Below are 20091 nucleotides of genomic sequence, written 5' to 3'. Positions count from 1 at the left end.
AAGAGCCCCATCTGGGAATGCTCATGGAACACTAACTAGTAGTATCAGTTTCAGTGTAAAAAACATTATTAAGAAAACTATTAAGAGTAACTGTATTCTCAATATGTCTAAATGAATTCTGTTTTTTTCAGCTTTACATATTTTCAAGTTAGCTTTCCAGAACACAGATGACCTAGTCACCCAACAACTACCTAGGACACCATGGAGCAGCAGCTCATAATTCTGCGAAACCTCAGGAACACTAGGTAATCCACTCTGACATGTGGGAACTATTTATAACAGACTGACAGATTACTACTATTTGTGTTGCAGCTTATTTGCAATGACATGGTGCTTGGTTTTATATTTCTCATCTCATGTACTTATCTATATATATCATTCTCTAAGACATACCTGTGGCTAATCCCATATGTGGCAGCTCTTGTGAGAGTTTGCAAGCAGCGGCTGGGACAGGAAAAGGAATGCCAGAAAGCAGCAGCTGGATGGATGGAGGGGGGAGAATGAAGTGGCTGTAGACATGGGTGGGGGGGACAAAGTAGCTGAAGGGATGGAGATGAAATGAAGACAGGGCAGGGAGCCAGATCGGTTGTGGTGTGTGTGTGTGTGTGTGTGTGTGTGTGTGTGTGTGTGTGTGTGTGTGTGAGAGAGAGAGAGAGAGAGAGAGAGAGAGAGAGAGAGAGAGAGAGAGGAAGAACTAGGGGCACAGATGCTCTGTGCTGGGTCAGCTAGTTTAATATATTCGGCCTTTAAGATTCAAACCACGGGCGTCTGCAGAACTTTCCACAGGGTAGAAGGCAAAGTTCACCAGTGGCTGCGAAACAAGCTCTTGCTGGTGGCCCTTACGCCATTATAAATGGTTGTGTGAACTGTCTTTGGAGGATAGAGCCAGTATGAAGGGATTGGTGAGATTTAGGGCGTGATTTGAGTGCAGAGAAATGCATAACTAATTTATGTCTGGCCTGACAGTTCTTTCCTTATTGTACTGAAATTATAACAATAATAATCGGCATTGAAGTAAAACTACATACCAGGACATATTTGAGACACATATCTGAGGTACATTTAAAAATACACATATAGGTGGAGCTCACGCCACAGAGTATTGGGGACGTCTGGCTCTGCGCTCGAATTACTGGTATTATTTCTATTTTGTACGTCATAGTTGGGCTGGTTCCCTCCTCCTTAGATTACCTGCCAGTAGGATATCAACCAGGTCTGGGCTGTTTTTTTCTCCCTTTTCTCTCTCTTTAGGGTTAGGGTTCAAGACTCTTTTATAGATAGCTACTGATACCCAGTTGAGGACTTACTGATACCCAGTTGAGAAACCCACTTTTTTTCTTCTGTCTTGGTTTTGATGAATAAGACTCTGTATGTTGTTTGGTTTTGTTGGACTCTCAGAGATGTAACCTTTCTGTTTCCACTTATTATACTAATAAAAGCATTTAAAAAAACAACAACAATAAATAAATAAATGGTTGTGTGTGCACCCTAACCACACCCCATTGTGCCAACGTCAGATGCAGGGGAGGTATGGCCAGTATTGGGCAGCTCCACCCAAGCACTGACTGGCGAGGATCAAGAGAGGGGTGGAGCCACCCCACTTCCTGATACTGGCCAGCCTCACCATTGCGTGGCGGGGACTGACTAAATCCAGGGGGGCAACCTCCTGTGGACAAATAATGAAAAACACATCACAAGATGGCTTACAAAAAAACAAACACCACACCACACAATAAAACTGAAGTAATTTTCACCACTCCCATCACACAACCTACTTACATACCTTGCCCCTTAAGTAGCCAATACATCTGAATGCATCACTGTTTCCCTTATTTATCCATCTTTGCACTGAACACTCTGCATACTTGCTCTTTTTATATTCTTCTTTACATCAAAATTTGAAGTCAGGATTAAGCAGGAGATCAGATAAGTGTGTGTTTCCTTCTACAACCTGATTTCTACGATCTTAAAGTATAAAAGGAATTGTGGGTTTAATTTTTTTTTTAAGATGATACTTGGTTTTGTAGATAAGAAATCAAATTCTACTCCTCTCAAAAATATGATCAACTTGAACATGAAAGAACAATGTTTTGGCTTGCTTGGTTAAAATCTGAGTCAAGAAGTACAGCTAAAGTAAACAAGGAATATGAATATGGCTGTGAGCCTGTGAGTGGTGGAAAAAAACAGAATCCAACATAATGTACACACAGTTCACTCAGCAGTGTTTCATATAATGGGCATCATAACTACTACTATCAATAACCAGCAGAGTGACAGGAACATAAGTTGGCATGAATATTATGAAACAGTTTAGTTTCTGCTTATCTCAGAAACACAGATTGCCCTGGAACGTCTCTATTTTGTTGAAAACCTGCACACACAGCAAGCTTTCTAAAAATTTTCCACTTAATAAAAAGCTTGTCATTTAAGATAATGTATTTTATTTTACCAACACAATCTTGAGCTGCTCTAAGTTGCATTGTCTGTAGTGTTTTTCAGTCACTATCTCTGAGCTAAAAGAAATGAGCCTTTGATAAACAATTGCACTATATAGCACACTAAGGCATTCATCCTAAACACAAACGTAACTGAAATTAACAAGTTTTACTTCCAAGTTTGTGTGTGTAGGATCAGGATACAAGAATACTCACTACCAGTATTCCATTTAACAGGCATTCCCAGATGTTGTTGACTACAACTCCCAGAATCCCCAGCCAAAGGCCATTGCAGCTGGGGATGCTGGGAGTTGTAGTGAACAACATCTGGGAATCCCTGTTAGAGGGAACACTGCTCACTACACAGTATCAAAGAAAATGATACTGCTTACTCCGTTCTGTGTTCTTGGTGCTTAGTTAGAGTTAGGTTGGCCACAATGGCAGTAACAGTGAGGGCGGGGTGGTAATCTGAGGGTTAGAATATCGGTGAGCACCCTTGGATATGTAAAAGGGTGATTGGTTAATCGCTCCTTTGTGGCCTGTACGGCACGGGGAAAATGATTGCCATGAAACCTGCTTCAGGACTTCTCCAACCTTTGGGCTGCGCGGTCCGGGGTGGACGAATGCCTAGAAGTATCCAGATCCTCTCTTACAGAAGGGGGGGTTGGCTTTGAAGGAACTGAGTGGGGTGTACCTGCCCATTCCCGAGCCAGGGTGTGTCGCCCAGTAGGGTGATGGGTAGGACTTCAGAGTTCTGACCTGCTTCTATTGGCCCGCACTGTTCTCTAAGGGTGATTAATCACCTGGTGTTCCAGTCTGCCATGCCTGTGTAATAGTTAATAAAGTTGTGGCCCTTTTCATCCATATTAACTCTACATGTCTTCTTGAGCTGGGGTCTGGGGACAATGTTTAATACTTGTTTTAAAATGTTTTTAAATTGTTAATTGTTGTGTTATTGTTTTTAATTTGTTTTAGCTTTTCATTGTTTTACAAGTTTGTTTTAATTGTAAACCACCCTGAGCCATTTTTGGAAGGGCAGTATATAAATCAAATCAAATCAAATCAAATCAAATCAATCAATAAATAACTGGATATTTTTTTGATGTGTGCCAATATTATCATACTTTTGACTTCACAGAATATCATAAAAGACCACCCAAAGAGATTTCTTAGAAGTGTATTTTGCTGTCATGACCACAGTATCCAAAACCCAGTACTCTTAAGGCCCATAAGCCATTCAAGGAGTTACTATAACCCAACTAAAGCTTAAACCATTTATCCAAAATGTCTCAGGGACATATAAGGGAAATACATTGCTGAAGCTTAGAAACCCACCTCAGCTGTACATCATACCATTCTTTCTTACAATGACTGCTAGAAAATGACAACTAAATAGCTGGATAAGAAGAGATCTGCAGCTAAGCAGAACTCTGGGTACAAACACAAAATAACTTATTTATTTTATTTATTTAAAATATTTCTATACCACCCAAACTTGCATCTCTGGGTGGTTTACAATTAAAGTCATTTAAAACATCAAATAAATTAACAATTAAAATCTTTAAAAATATTTAAACTATTAAACTATAAATCTAATTAAAATAAATGGGTGAATAAATGTATCTTGAGTGCCTTTTTAAAAGTTGCCAGAGATGAGGAGGCTCTTATTTCAACAGGGAGCGCATTCCAAAGTCCATAGGCAGTAACCACCAGACAAGCTGGCGGCAACCGCAGATGAACCTCTCCAGATAATCTTAACAGGTGGTGGGGCTCATGGCAAAGAAGACATTATCTTAAATACCCAGGGCCTAAGGCTTTATAGGTAATAACCAGCACCTTGTATTTTGCCCGGAAACTTATCGGCAACCAGTGTTAAGTCTTTTAAGATAGGTTTGATATGGTCTCTCTGGGATGACCCAGAGACCAACCTGGCTGCTGCATTCTGGACCAACTGCAGTTTCCGGACTACGTACAATGTACAATGGCAGCCCCAGAAATCCAGCCTAGAGGTGACCAGCATATGTACTACCGTTCTGAGGTCATTCATCTCAAGAAATGGATGCAGCTGGTGTATCAGTCAAAGCCAATAAAAAGCACATCTGGCCACCACCTCAACCTGGGACACCAGAGAGAGGTTTGGATCCAGAAGCACCCTCAGACTGCATACCTGTTCCTTCTGGGAGAGCGTGACCCCATCCAGAACCAGCAGATCAAAATCGTCTCCTGAGTTCCGACCCCGCACAATAAGTACCTCCGTCTTAGCTGGATTCAGTCTCAGTTTGTTATCCCTCATTCAGCCCATTACTGCCTCCAGGCAGGCATTTAGGGAGGTTATGCCCTCTTCCGATGATGTTGACCTGGAGAAATAGATTTGGGTGTCATCAGCATATTGATAACACCCTGCACCAAATCTCCAGAGGATCTCTCCCAGCGGTTTCATGTTGATATTAAACATTGGAGACAATCTGGAGCCCTAAGGGGCACCATAGGCAAGTTCAGATTTTGAAGAACAACAGTCTCCAAAACTGGTACCTTATGGAATTTGTGGTGGCCATTTTTTGGTGTGTTTTTAAAAATGTGTTTAAGCTTTCTAAATTACAATGGCCAACATCCAAAGAAAGAATCCAAGTGCCCATGTGGAGAATTTTCTTCATTGTGCAGCACAGAGGGCAGAGGAAGAAACTTCTCTGCTTTATCCAGAAATGCCTTATAGCATGCAAAAGTGCAGCCCTGAGGGTTGTGCACATTTTTAGATGGCACAGGGCATTTCCAAAGGAAGCAGAGATCAGAGAAAAATTGCCCCTCACACTTTCCACTTTCTGCCCTGCAGTATTCTGGAATATGTATCCTGAAACATAGTATTATTCAAGACTTCTTTCACTAACATTTCTACTCATAGACATAGATAAATTCCTTCTAGATACACATCATCCTTACGCATTTTTGTATACAACAGCATGAAAAACACAAGAGATCCTTTTGCTACAGGTACACACCTTTTGAAGCTGCAACTCTCAGTGTCAAAAACAGCATCTGAAAATGTATACCTTATGGCCATAAATAAAGCAAGAGATCCTTACATTTCCCTCCCCTCCAATGCAGAACTTGGTACACTGACGTAGAGGGGTGCTACAGGGGGAAAATATTTTGCAGATACTATCCCATTATACTAGTGCAATCTACAAAGCAATCAATGTACTAACCACAAAATACTGTGGCTTACTCTCAGGAAAAGTGCACAACCTTGTGCGCTATAAAAATTAAGGAGCAACTGTACATTTATTGTACAAAAGATAACTGTGAAGAAAGGTCCCTGAGGGACTCACTGGAACTACATTTTAGGACCCCCAATATAGATACATGACACCACACAACAGAAAGTGACATAGCAACACTGCTTACGTAACCCTGAAGGCTTTGAATGTTTTAGCAATGTTTTACTACATGCCACATCTGGTATGATGTCTAGCTTGACAATGATATTTGAACAAGAACGAACATCAATTCATGGAACATCAATTCATGGAAACACTTTACATTCCCTCTTTAAATGTCATGACAAAAGATACATAATTAAACATATCAATACTAATGTTCATCTAGATTTTTCTTAATTGCGAACATCTAATGCATTTTCATTTTTATGATGACAGTTAAGATTAAAACCAATTCCAGACAGCCATTCTTGGCCAATACAGCCCCCTGCTGGTCAAAGTTGCAAGCATCCCACATTTGTCTTTTCTCAGCCATAATCCGTGCAAGAGACTTCATTTTGTACAAGAAACAAAAAAGAAGAGTAGCCCCTGAAGATACTGGGCTTCATCAGTATATGCATATTGTTAGAAAAGTGCTTCGTCACAGGTGAGTTTATTTACAAGAAGATTTTACTCTTGATATTTCTCATCTAACTGGAATTAGAAATTCTAGTTGCTTTTTTAAAAGTTTGAAATCAAGTCTATATGCAATATTGAATACTATTAAACAGAGCTGTGATATAAAGAAAACCACACATCTTTTGTCATACATTTTTGAAGTCTGATCACAGACATGTCACTAGATTGATGGATTATATGCGGATCACAATTCAGTATCTCCAAAGCGCACAAGAAGCTCTTCCATTCTCTTCAATGAGAAGCAAAATGCTCTAGCCAGTGAAGAGCCAATGTGCATTATCTTCCACATAAAAATTGTTTCAATTCACAAAAGAAAAAGGAAATATCTGCATGTGTGGAATTTAGAATCATGCCCAGCTGATTCTGTTTCAATATAGGTTTCATTTTTATACAGATTAGCTATCAAAATAAAAAAAAGTTTGTTTCTCTTGGGTTGAGAGTATTATACTGTATTTATGGTCAAATAAAATGTAAAAAAAATGTACAGATAAATTTAAGAACTAAATTTATCTATATTAAGCAGAAAAATAGCTATGTGGTTCACACTAATTGTACTTCACACCTTTAAGCCTCACATGTTGTTTAAAATCAGGCAGGGCCTACAAATCAGATTGCTCTTTCATCCCTGCTGCTATATAATTTTAAATATATAACCTGTATACATTTCCCACATTAGTCAAGAAATTTGACTGGAGCAAGTTTTATTTCCAGTAGATATCCACGATGGAAGCCGACAGGCATTGTGCAAATTGCTAAGAATTGAAATCAATCCAGAATTCATCTCCTTCCTACCTTCGTGATTAAAAAGGAGGCACCTTTTCTATTTGCATGTACTGAAGGATATCTGCTTTGGCTGTTGCATGTTTAGTATGGTGCCAGAAATTAATTATTGTCGCCTTGGCTATCAGACTGCATACAACACTCAATGCTGATCAGAAGATCTAACAAAATTGCATATGTACTTTTCTATTTAGATATGCATACCTTGCCTGTCTATGATAAATTATACTCAAGACAGTTTACAAATTAAAAATAGCAAATACAATAGCAAATACAAGTAAAAAGCCTCCAGAAATATCAACAATGCAGTGTAAGAAAATCCCACACCTATATTGCTTCTCTGGCAATGGAAGTCTTTCTGAAGGAGAACCAGCATGGCTTCTACAAGGGATAGTCTTGCCTCACTTAGCTTTTGGAATTCTTTGAGAGTGTCAACAGGCATGTGGATAAAGGTGATCCAATTGACATAGTATATCTGGACTTCCAAAAAGCTTTTGACTACATTCCCCACCAAAGGCTGTTGAGTAAACTTAGCAGTCATGAGATAAGGGGACAGGTTCATGTGTGGATTAGGACAGGAAACAGAGGGTAGGAATAAATGGACAGTTTTCACAATGGAAACAAGTTAGAAGTGCCCCCCCCCCCGAGATTTGTACTGGGACCAGTGCCCAGGGATCTGTACTGGAATCATTAGGAAATATATAAAAAATAAAACTGCTAATATTATAATGCCATCATACAAATCTATGGTGTGGCCACATTTGGAGTATGGCATACAGTTCTGGTGACTGTATCTTAAGAAGGATATTGTAAAACTATAAAAGGTGCAAAAGATGGCAACCAATATGATCAGAGGCCTGGAGCACCTTCCTTGTGAGGCAAGACTACAGCATCTTTGGCTTTTTAGTTTGAGTCATGATAGAATTGTATAAAATTTTGCATGGAGGAGAGAGTGTGGACAGAGATAATCTTATCTCCCTCTCTCACAACACTACAACCAGGGCCACGAAATGCAAGCCCAGGAAATTTAGGCCTGACAAAAGGAAGTACTTTTTCACACAGCACATAATTATTCTGTGGAATTCTGTCACGGGATGTGATGACGGTCACTAGCTTGGATGTCTTTAAATAGGGCTTGGACAAATTCATGGAGGACACGCTTATCAAATGGCCACTAGTCTGATGGCTATAGGCCATCACCAGCCTCAGAGGCAAGATGCCTCTAAATATCAGTTACAGGGAAAGAGCAAGAAAGAGGGCATGCCCTCACCTCTTGCCTGTGGGCTTCTCAGAGGCATCTGGTGGGCCACTGTGTGTGAAGAAGGATGTTAGACTAGATAGGCCTTGAGACTGATCCAGCAGACCTGTTCTTATTATGTTGCTTCTACTATTCTGACCTGTTACCCCTTTGCACTGCTGTAGGGAACAGCATGCACTGATTCACACAGCCCAGCAGTTCTTGGCAGTGTTCTGTGTTGCATGGAGGATGTAGTCTGCCTTGCAGCTACTCCCTCTTTGTCTGGTGACTGGGGCACTTCTCTTGTTTTCCTGTAATAGTTGAGAAGATGAAAAAGTGATGCAAGTTTAAAGTATTGCCCAGGATTGCCACTTAGGCAAGACCAAGGGTTTGGGCACATCCACTTGAAGATTTTACGTTTTCCCCTTTTGAACAGCAGCAGGTCCTCTTGCCATATCACCAACTGCTTTCAAAACTATCCTCCATTTCCAAAGGGGTGTGCATGGAGGATGCTGTTTGAGACACACAGGTCCAAATACCACTTGATCATGCTGAACTAGTTGCATGGTTCTTTGGATTCCAGCTGTTGCATTCCACAGGTGACAACAAGCAATCTTACCTTATCTATCATTGCCACATGATTGTTCAAATATTTCTATACCACTTCTCAAAAAAAAAAAAAAAGAGAGAGAGAGAGAGATCTTGAAGTGGTTTACATAGCAAAAGGAATATGAAAGTGGTTCCCTGTCCCAAAAGGGTTTGCAGTCTTAAAAACAAAATACTAGGCACACCAGCAACAGCCATGGGAGAGATATTATGCTGGGCTGAATAGGGACAATTGCTCTCCCCAGGGTCGGAGCTATGACTGAGCAGCCATTTTCAAAGAAAGTGGGGCCACCATGGACACAGGGAGTGCCAGGACCACCGTGGCAGGCCCCACCATTCATCTCCACTCCACCCAGCTCACCCACAGCTCCCACTGACTGACCATAGGCAGTCAGTGCAGGCAATCAGTGGGGGCTGCGGAGCGGCTGGCTGGTGAGCAAGCAGATGACCAGGGCAGGCAAGCAAGGGAGGAGGGTCCCAGCAGTGGTGGCAGCAGCTGAGTTGCACCTCAAAAGGGGGGGGCATTGAATGTGGGTCCTATAGGAACTACACCACCGTCTCTCCCCCTTCTAAGTATAAGGAAATTACCATAAAAGCAGTTACTAATGACTTTGGAAGGGCTGTGAAGCAGAGGGGTGCAAAAGACCAGACATCATTCTCCTTTAGGCTACTCAAAAACACATCTTATAAACTCTTCTCTAATGACACTTCCCAATACAAAAGGATTAATCAAAACTACAACTCAGAGCAGTCTTCCCTTACATGATTACTATTGCTCATGTACGTGCACTAGATCACCAAAAATAGTAATGAGATTATGGCAGCACTCAGTTGCAAATAAAATGCCTTCTATTAGTTTTTCCAGCAACATTTATTTCCACAGCAAGGCTGAGAAGTCAGTCTGTACTCTGTGTTTTCCACATGTCTTAGGTTTGTTTCATTTTTATTTGCCTCTGGGACGTTTTTTCTTTTGTCATGAGGCCCATTTCTCTGAGTGCATATATATGAATCTGACATCACTTTCTGGACTGCCATCATCTTAACCATTGGAGCACAATGTTTTGTATTAATTTCTGGGCGTACACTTCAAGAACAGCTATGCTATGTGACTCATCTTCTCCATGTGAAACCTCAGCTTCACAGAATCTTTGCCCATTTCCTTCAAGGGACTGATTAAGGACTTTAGTTCACATGCAGCTGATTTCATTGTAATAAGTAGGGGTGTGCAATTCGATTTGATGTCAAATCAATTTGGGCAAAACTGGGGGCAATTCACAGATTCTACCTTGAATCAAATCACCTTCAAAATACAAGGCCTGATTGGGGTAGAAGCAAATCACCCCATTTGATCCAAATCTATTGAGCTGATTTGAACATCATGCTAACTGGGCAAAGAGGAACCTTTTATCGTGGTGATTCTCTTTATTTAGCAGGGGGAGAGTAACTGGCCCTATCCACCCCCAGCACAGTACTTCCAGTGACTGTTGCTGGTGTGTGTCTTATGTTTCTTTTTAGAATGTGAGCCCTTTGGGGACAGGGAGCCATCTTATTTGTTATTTCTCTTTGTAAACTGCACTGAGCCATTTTTGGAAGGGCAGTATAGAAATTGAATTATTAATTATAATAATTATTATCATTATTATCATTATTATTATTATTTTGAGGACCATTTTTCTGGAAAAATTGGCCTCAAAATGGTGCCATTTTTCCGGGGAGAGCTGGTCTACCAATTGAGGTTGGTGGGTAGACCAGCCATCCATGCTGGACTTTGCGCATCTGCCTGCCTCAGAGAATGGTCTACTCGATAGACCAGTTCTCTGAGACAGGCTGCTATGCTAAGTCTAGAAAGGAGGGCTGGTCTTCCCACTACCCCCAATTAGCAGATGAGCTCTCCTTGGAAAACAGCACCATTTTGAGGCCCATTTTTACAGCAAAACGAGCCTCAAAATGGTGCTCAAATCACCCAAATTGATTCAGATGATTAGACAAATCAATTTGATGGTTCTGCTATTCAATTCAATCTCAAATCACAAAATTTGATTAAGGCACACCCCTTGTAATAAGTCAAATCTACTCCTTATAGGAACACAACAAATTAAGAAATATATGCAATAAGTGAAATTAGTCTACAGTGTTTTAGAACTGAAACCTTTTTAATTATGCAAATATTATTAGCTTGCTACACCCACCACAACCTTCTCTTCATGCCTTCTAGGATTCTCTTTCAGCTAATAAGCTCCAGGAATCACACAAACAAGACTAAATTGAGGAGATTTAATTATGGAATTCAGTCTCCAAATGTTTTAACCATGAAATATTCCACTGTAAACTGGCATTGCTAAGATTATTTTCTAACTCTCAATAGTGTTGGATGAGTGTTTCTCTTCAACTGAATTTTGGAGGGGGAAGAGTTTTGTTTTCAAGTGAGCCATTAAAATAAACTACTTATGGAAGAAAGGTAGGAAGAATCTTTATACCTTTTCCACAGTTAGTTAATAATTGACAATCAAAACAAAAGTTTAATAGAGCCCCAACAGCAGAGGGATTGGAATACTAATCTGGCAGTTTGTATTCAATTTGTAACATATGACTAACCAGCCATTCTCCATGAGCTAGTTCAAAAAGGTATTCTTAATAAGGTGTATAGAAAGAAACAAGCCAACAAAATCAGGTCTGTTTAACAAGTAAAAATACTCTTTATACTCAAACTAATCTGTGAAAAGAGAAAATTATTCCCTCAAACAGTCTGTCTGTCTGTCTCTCTCTCTCTCTCTCTCTCTCTCTCTCACACACACACACACACACACACACACACACACACACACACACACACACACACACAGAAACGGGATTGTCTTGTCCTGATAAAATCTGTATGCAGATTACTGCTGCTCCTTGCCTCCGCAGGGGCAGTGGACCTACTTTGATGGTCCACCCCAGGCGCCTTATGGATCCTGGTGGTTTTCAGAGGGCTCCTGGGATATTCCCAGCAATCTGGTGGGCATTTCTCCAGCACAGCTCATTAAGGTCTGGAACACTGAGGCCACAAAAGCATTGGATGAGATTGCCTCTAAGCGGCCTCTCAAGATTCGTGGATCCCGGCTTCCTTGGTTTACTCAGGAGCTTAGGGAGATGAAGCACCGTAAGAGACACCTGGAGCACTGCTGGAGGAAAACTAATGCTGAAGCTGACTGAGCACGGTTACTCTCCTATATTCGGGAGTATTCTGTGGCCATAAGGGCAGCGAAGTCTGCTCAGTTCTCCGCACTTATTGCATCTGCTGACTCTCATCCAGCAGCCCTATTCTGGATCAATCATTCCCTGCTCGGGGATGCAGATCCAGTGGAAGTACCATCTGGCTGCTGTGATGACTTTACTAGATTCTTCGCTGATAAAGTCACTCGCTTTCAGTGGGATTGGGACTCCAATTGCACAGGATCCGATGAGGGGACAGAAACTTTGACTTGTAATACCATCTGGGATACTTTTGAGCTTGTGGAGGCTGAGGATATGGACAGGATTGTCTCTGGTATGGGTGCTGCATCCTGTAGCCTGGACCTCTGCCCCTCCTGGAACATAAGATCCTGGCTTCAAGAGTTAGTGAATTATTCTCTTCGTGAGGGGTCTGTGCCAGCATCCTTAAAAGAGGCGGTGGTGCACCTCTCTTGAAGAAGACTTCTCTCGATCCTGAGTTCCTTGATCATTATAGACCAATCTCCAACCTTCCTTTTCTTGCAAAGGTTTTGCAGAAGGTTGTAATGTGCCCAGCTTGAAAGAGTTCAAGATGAAGCTGATTTTCTAGATCCTTGCCAGTCAGGTTCCCGGCCATGGCATGGAAACAGCACTGGTTGCTTTGGTTGATGACTTGTATCATGACCTTGATGAAGGTAGCACCCATCTCTTGGTCCTTTTAGATCTCTCAGTAGCTTTCGATATCATTGACCAGGGATGGAGCCACTCTGGGAAGAGCAGAAAGTTGCAAGTTCCCTCTCTGGATTCTCCAAGATAGTGCTGAGTGAGATTCCTGCCTGCAGCCTTGGAGAAACCACTGCCAGTCTGTGTAGACAATACTGAGCTAGATGGACCTATGGTCTGACTCAGTATACATGTATGACAGCTTCCTAGGTTCCTATGGTATCCTTCTGGAGCACCTGTGCAGGCTCGGTATTGGGGGCACTGTTTTGCAATGGTTCTGTTCCTTCCTTAGTGGGCACTTTCAGTGCATTGCTGGTGAGTGCTCTGCCCTGGGGCTACTACTCTATGGGGTGCCTCAGGGCTCGGTTCTCACACATCTACATGAAACCACTGCGACTGGCCGTTTGCTGGTTTGGGGTGAGATTCCATCAATATGCTGATGATACCCAGTTGTATATTATCACCCCAGGCCACTCTGGAGATGCTGTTTCTGTGCTTGCCTAGTGTCTGGAGGCTGTTAGTGTCTGGATGGGCCAAAACAAGCTCAGACTTAATCCCACCAAGACTATTGCTTTTGCTTACTTCTTGAGCTGGCCAATTACTGAGTTTAAGTCTTTCTCTGGACAGGGTTGAGCTGCCCCTGAAGGAGGTGGTCCACGACTTGGGGGGCAGTGTTCCCTGTAACAGGGATTCCCAGATGTTGTTGACTACAACTCCCAGCATCCCCATCTGCAATAGCCTTTGATTGTGGAAGATGGGAGTTGTAGTCAACAACATCTGGGAATCCCTGTTAGAGGGAACACTGCTTGGGGGTCCTCTTGGACTCACGGCTCCTGCTCAATCAGCAAGTGGAGACCATGGCCAGAGGTGCCTTTGCCCAGCTTCAGCTGGTCCACCAGTTGGGGCCCTATCTCAACTGGCAACGGTAACTTATGCCCTCATCATCTCTTGTTTGGATGTGCTGTAATGTGCTCTACCTGGGATTGCCTTTGAAGACGACCCGGAAGCTTCAGTTGGTCCAGAATGTGGCAGCCCGCCTGCTTATGGGCCCTAGAAAATATGATAGTGTGACACCTCTCTTATGGTCACTGCACTGGTTACCTATCTGCTTCCGGGTCCAATTCAAAGTGCTGGTACTCACCTTAAAAAACCTTCAGGGCTTAGCGCCTGCTTACCTTCAGGACCACCTCTCCTGGCCAGTCCTGTCCTGTGAGATCTTCTCAGGTTGCCCTTCTTTCGGTCCCTAGTCTCAGAGAGGTCCATAGTACTAGGGCCTGTGGAAGGGCTTTCTCTATTGCTGCCCCCCTACTCTGGAACTCCTCCCCCCCGCCCCAGATTCGGTCTGCCTCCTCCCTTTCAGCCTTTAAATCCTTATTGAAGACATTTCTTTTCCACCAGGCATTTAATTTAAGGTTTTGGTTTTTAAAAGATGCTGTTCTTGCCTTGAGTCTGGGACAGCATATTAAATCTTTACATACATACATACATACATACATACATACATACATACATACATACAACTAACCAGTGGCTTGCTTGCATTTAATTATTTCATGGATATTATACAGCTTTTTAAAAGGGTTAAATATACACAGTGGTCTAGCTGCAAATTCAGAATTACAGATGCTCTCCATGACAGCCTCCATAGGCACACCCACTAAAACAGCCATGACCCATAGCCACACACCCCACTTAGAGGCAATAATTTTTTGAGAGAGGTTCTGTTACAAGAAGTCAAAGACAGTTTCCTGATCCTGCCGTGCTTGAACCTCATGTAGTTATTCACCCAAAAGAGTAGTCTGGATTGTCAACCACAGAGAGTGGAGGGGATACAGGAAGAATGGTAATCAAAGCCATTGTACCCCAATATTCAATCATGAAACAAACTTCTGGAACAGCAAGAACAGCATATAATTTCCATTTAGAAAGCAAAGGGCTTTATATCCCTGCTAAGACCCTGGAGAAAAACAAATACCGGGAAAGCATCCCTGCAGCACTACACCATTAAATGTACATAGAAGACAGGTACCTGAATGGAACCTTCATATTCAGAGACAATATACCTTTGATAGCCATTTGACACTTGCCAGCAGCCCCTCTTTGCACATGGAGACATCAGCAGGCACATGGCTAGGCAATGTTCACACAGATGCCATTTGTCTGAACCACCACCATCATCTAGAAGAGGCAACATGGATAGCCACTGCAATTTTTGTGATCAAAGATCCTCCTTCAGGGTTTGGCGCCTGTCTACCTTCAGGACCACCTCTCCTGTCCAACTTCAACCCACCCTGTGAGGTCATGCCAAGTGGGCCTTCTCAGAGTTCTGGGCCCAAAGGAGGTATGTGGGCCCCAGGCTCATGGGAGGGCCTTCTCTGTTCAGCCCCCTCCTTATGGAATACTCTGCCTCCTGAGATTCATAATGCCCCCTCTCTTCTGTCCTTCTGTCTCTACTGTCAGGCCTTTTCTTAAAGGCCTGAAAACCTACCTATTTTGCCAGACTTTTAGTTTTTAACGTGCGTGTGTGTGTGTGTGGGGGGTCTTTTTCTTTTCCCCTTTTCTTTCTTCCCCCCTTCTTCTCTTGTCTTCATTGTTGTTTTAATTTATGTAAACCACCTCGAGTCTAAGGAAATCAGGTGGTTAATAAATCTGCTAAATAAATAAGTAAGTAAGTAAATAAATAAATAAATACATGTGGTATTATAATTATGCAGATCAGAGCCCCCATGTATAGAATACTACTTCATCTGTGAGTGTGACCCATCCACGAGCTGCCAGAAGCCCTACACACACCTGCAGTGCCCATATATGGGCCACAAATAAGCATGAACCACCACCCCAAGCAAGGGAAGAACACGCACCACTATTGCTCTCTACTAGTGATCTTCCTAGACACAGCTAGGCAGACTAGATGCCAAGTGCATCAAAAATAGGAAATCACTGCATGAAATGAAATCAAACAGCAAAGAAACTGGACATGAGGCACATATGCTCATGCTTAAAGCACTGTAAAGAAATGCTTGGGGAAAGAGATGCAATTTTTTTAAAAGGCAATGTAATGCTTATTGTCGCCACATAATGAGCATTATCTAGAAAGAAGTGCTGAGCTGAATTTCAGCTACAGTATTTGGTAAGATAAAGCAGGTCTTTTTGACTAACTTAAGCTGCCTTTGGCAAATGAATTCATCAGTCTCAACCAAAATTCTATACCAGCCTAAAGATAAACACACAGTACTGCAACTTGACTTGCAACATCAGCCACTGGAAAGTCTCCCAATAGTCTTGGCATATTGTTCTAAAAAGACAGAATGCCTGGCTTCATTCTAAATGTGAGTGAATTCAACAAGCTCCCACACATATGAAACACACAGTAGATTAAGGTGTGGTTCACTTTTTTCTAAAATTAAAAACATGAGAGCCTGCCAAGTTAGTGTCACTTTCAAGGCTTTCAGCCTCCTCTGGCTAAGGCACATCATACCAGATTAGTTCAGATAATGAATGAATTGCATACTAGGGGTTATGTACGGATCGTTTTTCATGAACCAGTTTGGCCGAACCAAATGGAGCTGTGCCACCGCCACTAAGGCTGCTGCAGGGAGCACCACTGCTCAAGCAGCTTCTAGGACTGCTGGTAAGGAGCTTCTCATTTAATTTTGAAGTTGCCTTTCGCACCCCGCACACCCCACCGCACCAGCTGCTACTACCATTAAGGACTTACCTTCTCATTTAATTTCAAAGTTGGCTCTCACAGCCAGGGCAACTGTTTAACAACAGGCATAATGCGGTCTCTCCAGGCTACCCCAGAGACCAATCTGGCTGCCGCATTTTGAACTGAAGTTTCTGAACTATGTACAATGGCAGCCCTACATAGAGTGTATTGCAGTAGTCCAACGTGGAAGTTACCAGCTGGTGTACCACTGTTTTCAAGTCATTCGCCTCAAATCAATCGCAGCTGGTAAAAAGCACTCTAGGCCACAGCCTCAACCTGAGATACCAGGGTGAGACTCGGGTCCAAGAGGACTCCCAAGCAACGAACCTGTTCTTTCTGAGGGAGTGTAGCCTCATCCAGAACAGGAAGTCCTATTCCATCTTTCAGATTATGGCCCCCAACAATTACCACCTCTGTCTTGCTTCGATTCAGCTTCCGTTTATTATCCTTCATCCATTACTGCTGGTAGGCAGGCATTTAAGGAGCTAATTTCCTGATATTGGTGACAAAGAGAAATAGATTTGGATGTAATCAGTATATTGATAACACCAGCGGTTTCATATAGATGTTAAAAAGCATAGGTGACAGAATGGAGCCCTGAGGGACGCCGTATAGTAGCTCCTGTTTTCAAGAGCAACTGTCACCAAGCACCACCATCCAAAATCACCACCCGAAATATAGGAGTGGAACCACTGTAAAACAGTGCCTCCTATTCCGAAATCCCTCAGGAAATCCAGAAAGATACCACGGACAATGGTATCAGAAGCTGCTGAAGTATCCAGACAGACCAGCAGAGACACACTCCCTCTATCAATTTCCTGGCGAAGATAATCTATCAGGCCGACTAAGGACTTCTCAGTCCCATAGCATGCCCTAAATCCAGATTGAAATGTGTCTAGATAATCAGTTTCATCCAAGTCCACTGGTCAGCCACCACCCTCTCAATCATCTTACCCAACCATGAGATGTTGGAGACTGGCCTATAATTATCCATCACCAGGGAACCAGAGTGAGCTTCTTAGGTCTAACTTGTGCCTCCAAACAATGCATCATCCTGTCCTCTCCAGTGAGATATTATTATTTATTTTATTTATTTGACACATGTATATACCGCCCAAAATGCTAGTCTCTGGGCGGTTTACACCAAAACAATAAAAACAACAGATAAAAATATTAAAACACTACAACAGTTAAAATTAACACATTAAAACTATTAAAAACACAATTAAAACAATATCTAATAAAAAGCCTAGGTGAACAAATGCATCTTGACTGCCTTTTAAAAAGTTGTAAGAGATGGGGAGGCTCTTATTTCAGCAGGAAATGTGTTTCAAAGCCTTGGGGCAGCAATGGAGAAGGCCCGTCCCTGAGTAGCCAACAGATGAGCTGGTGGCAACTGCAGACGAACCTCTCCAGATGATCTCAATGGGTGGTATGGTTCATAGAGAAGAAGACATTCTCTTAAATACCCAGGGCCTAAGCTGTTTAGGGCTTTATAGGTTATAACCAATACCTTTTATTTTGCCTGCAAACTTATTTATGATATCAGCTAGGCTAGCTCCAACAACTTCTCTGCAAGATGAGATCAGCCATGTTGGGCAAGGTAGGCTGTACTGCTCCAAGCAGCTTGTCCACATCCTCAGGAGTCACGAACTGAAACTGATCCAATCTAATCTTGCAAGAGAGATTGCTGGACACCTCCCTAACTGGCCCTGAAGAAATATAAAGTCCATCCAGATCAACCTACATGTGAGATATTTTATCTGCAAACAACTCACTGAATGCATCACAGTGTGATACTGTTTCTGGAAATAGATTTGAAACAGAAGGCAGATTTGAATCATAGGGACATAGGAAGCTGCCTTCTACCAAATCATACCATTGGTCCATCTAGCTCATTATTGTCTATACAGACTGGCAGAGGCTTCTCCAAGGTTGCAGGCAGGAGTCTCTCTCAGCCTTATCTTGGAAATGCCAGGAAGGGAACTTGGAACCTTCCGCATGCAAGCAGGCAGATGCTCTTACCAGAGCTGCCCCATCCCCTGAGGTGAATGGCATGGTACTGAATCAACTCTAGGGAATTACACTTGAATCTAGGGGAAATACTTCTGCAGTCAATTGACCAGATGGAAAAGGTGGACATACATACAGAAGAGAGGAGAGCTATACATACAATAGAGAGGAGACAAATTACTAACACCCACAACCAAATCAACAAGAGCAACATGTATGTGGACTAACACGCTGAGACTTAATGCTGATGGATGGAGGTGCTGTTAAGCAGTAGGAAAGTTGATCTGAAATTGGGTTATCAATCTGTTCTGGATGGGGTTGCATTCCCTCTTAAACAGGGCTGCTCAACTTCGGCCCTCTTGCAGATATTGGCCCACAACTCCCATAATCGATGGCTATTGGCCACTGTGGCTGGGGATTCTGGGAATTGTAGTCCAAAAACAGTGGGCGGGCGTAAATTGAGCAGGCCTGCTCTAAAAGAACAGGTCTGTAATTTGTGGATTATCCTGAACCCAGTGTTGTTCCTGGATGTTTAGGCTGCAGCAGGGTCAGAAGTGCTTTTGTTCTAGCTGCACCCATTTTTGGAAAGGACAGATCTGATGCTTTAGAGTTACACTGATGAGGCCAGTTACTGATGCTTTAGTCACATTGCATTTGGACTACCGCAACATTCTCTATGCAAGGCCGCCCTTGAAGAATATCCCGAAATGTCAGTAAGTACAAATCCCAACCACCAGGGATCTGACTGGTATAAGAGCATATTCCCATTCATTTAAAAAATGCACTGTCTGCCTATTTCTTCCTGAGTCAAATTCAAGGTGCTGGTGATTACTTTTAATGCCCTCAATGGCTTAGACCCCAGGGATCTGAGAGACAATTTTTCCCTCAAGCAACTGCCCACCACACAAGATCAAGGGAGGGGGCTCTGTTCCACATGCTGACATCAAGGGAGGCTTGATTGTTGTGTACATAGGACAGAGCCTTCTCTGTTGTTATCCCTGTGTACTGAACACTTTCCTCATGGTTATTTGCTCTCCCCCAACCTTGTCTTTCTTTTGGCAGTGGGCCAAGGCAGTTTTGTTCTCCTGCACTTTTGGTCTCTGACCACTGTACTGGTCTCTAGCTCTAGCTATTTGGGATGTGGTCATTTGGGATACCCCAGTTATAATATGCTGTTTTTAATGTTTGTTCTCTTAATTTTGTAAATTGTATTTTAATTATTTTGTTACCTGCCTTGAGATTTTCTATGATAAAGCACAGTATACACATACATGTTAGTAAATTGGGCTTGTGCACAGCATGCAACACCAAACCAGTTTCAAAGCAGGAGGTGCAACTAAGCTGGAGTGCAAAAACAGGCACTTGTCCAAGAGCTCTGAGAGAAACTGAAGCAGCCTGCCAGAAGCCTGCTCACAGAAGAACGCTGACCCTGGAATTCTAGAGGCAATTATAATGATCCAAACAAAGGGAACAAAATATAGGATAGGTGTTATATTTATTGAG

General features: G+C 42.4%; 2 protein-coding genes across 7 annotated transcripts in view; one reads left to right on the top strand and one right to left on the bottom strand.

Moving 5' to 3' along the window:
- The window catches only part of ARHGEF3 (Rho guanine nucleotide exchange factor 3), a 245027-nt gene that overhangs the window by 197782 nt on the left and 27154 nt on the right, over positions 1–20091 (bottom strand). The gene's annotated exons all lie outside the window — the stretch shown is intronic.
- The window catches only part of LOC128345030 (ctenidin-3-like), a 39544-nt gene continuing 38545 nt past the window's right edge, over positions 19093–20091 (top strand). For both annotated transcript variants that reach the window (XR_008316213.1, XR_008316214.1), the window contains exon 1: positions 19093–19301. The gene's annotated coding sequence lies outside the window, so the exon portion shown is untranslated. The remainder of the gene's footprint in view (positions 19302–20091) is intronic.

Source organism: Hemicordylus capensis, chromosome 2 (genome assembly GCF_027244095.1).
Source record: "Hemicordylus capensis ecotype Gifberg chromosome 2, rHemCap1.1.pri, whole genome shotgun sequence".
NCBI lineage: Eukaryota > Metazoa > Chordata > Lepidosauria > Squamata > Cordylidae > Hemicordylus > Hemicordylus capensis.
The sequence above is the reverse complement of the archived record's forward strand: the minus strand, read 5'-3'. Positions and strand labels throughout refer to the sequence as shown.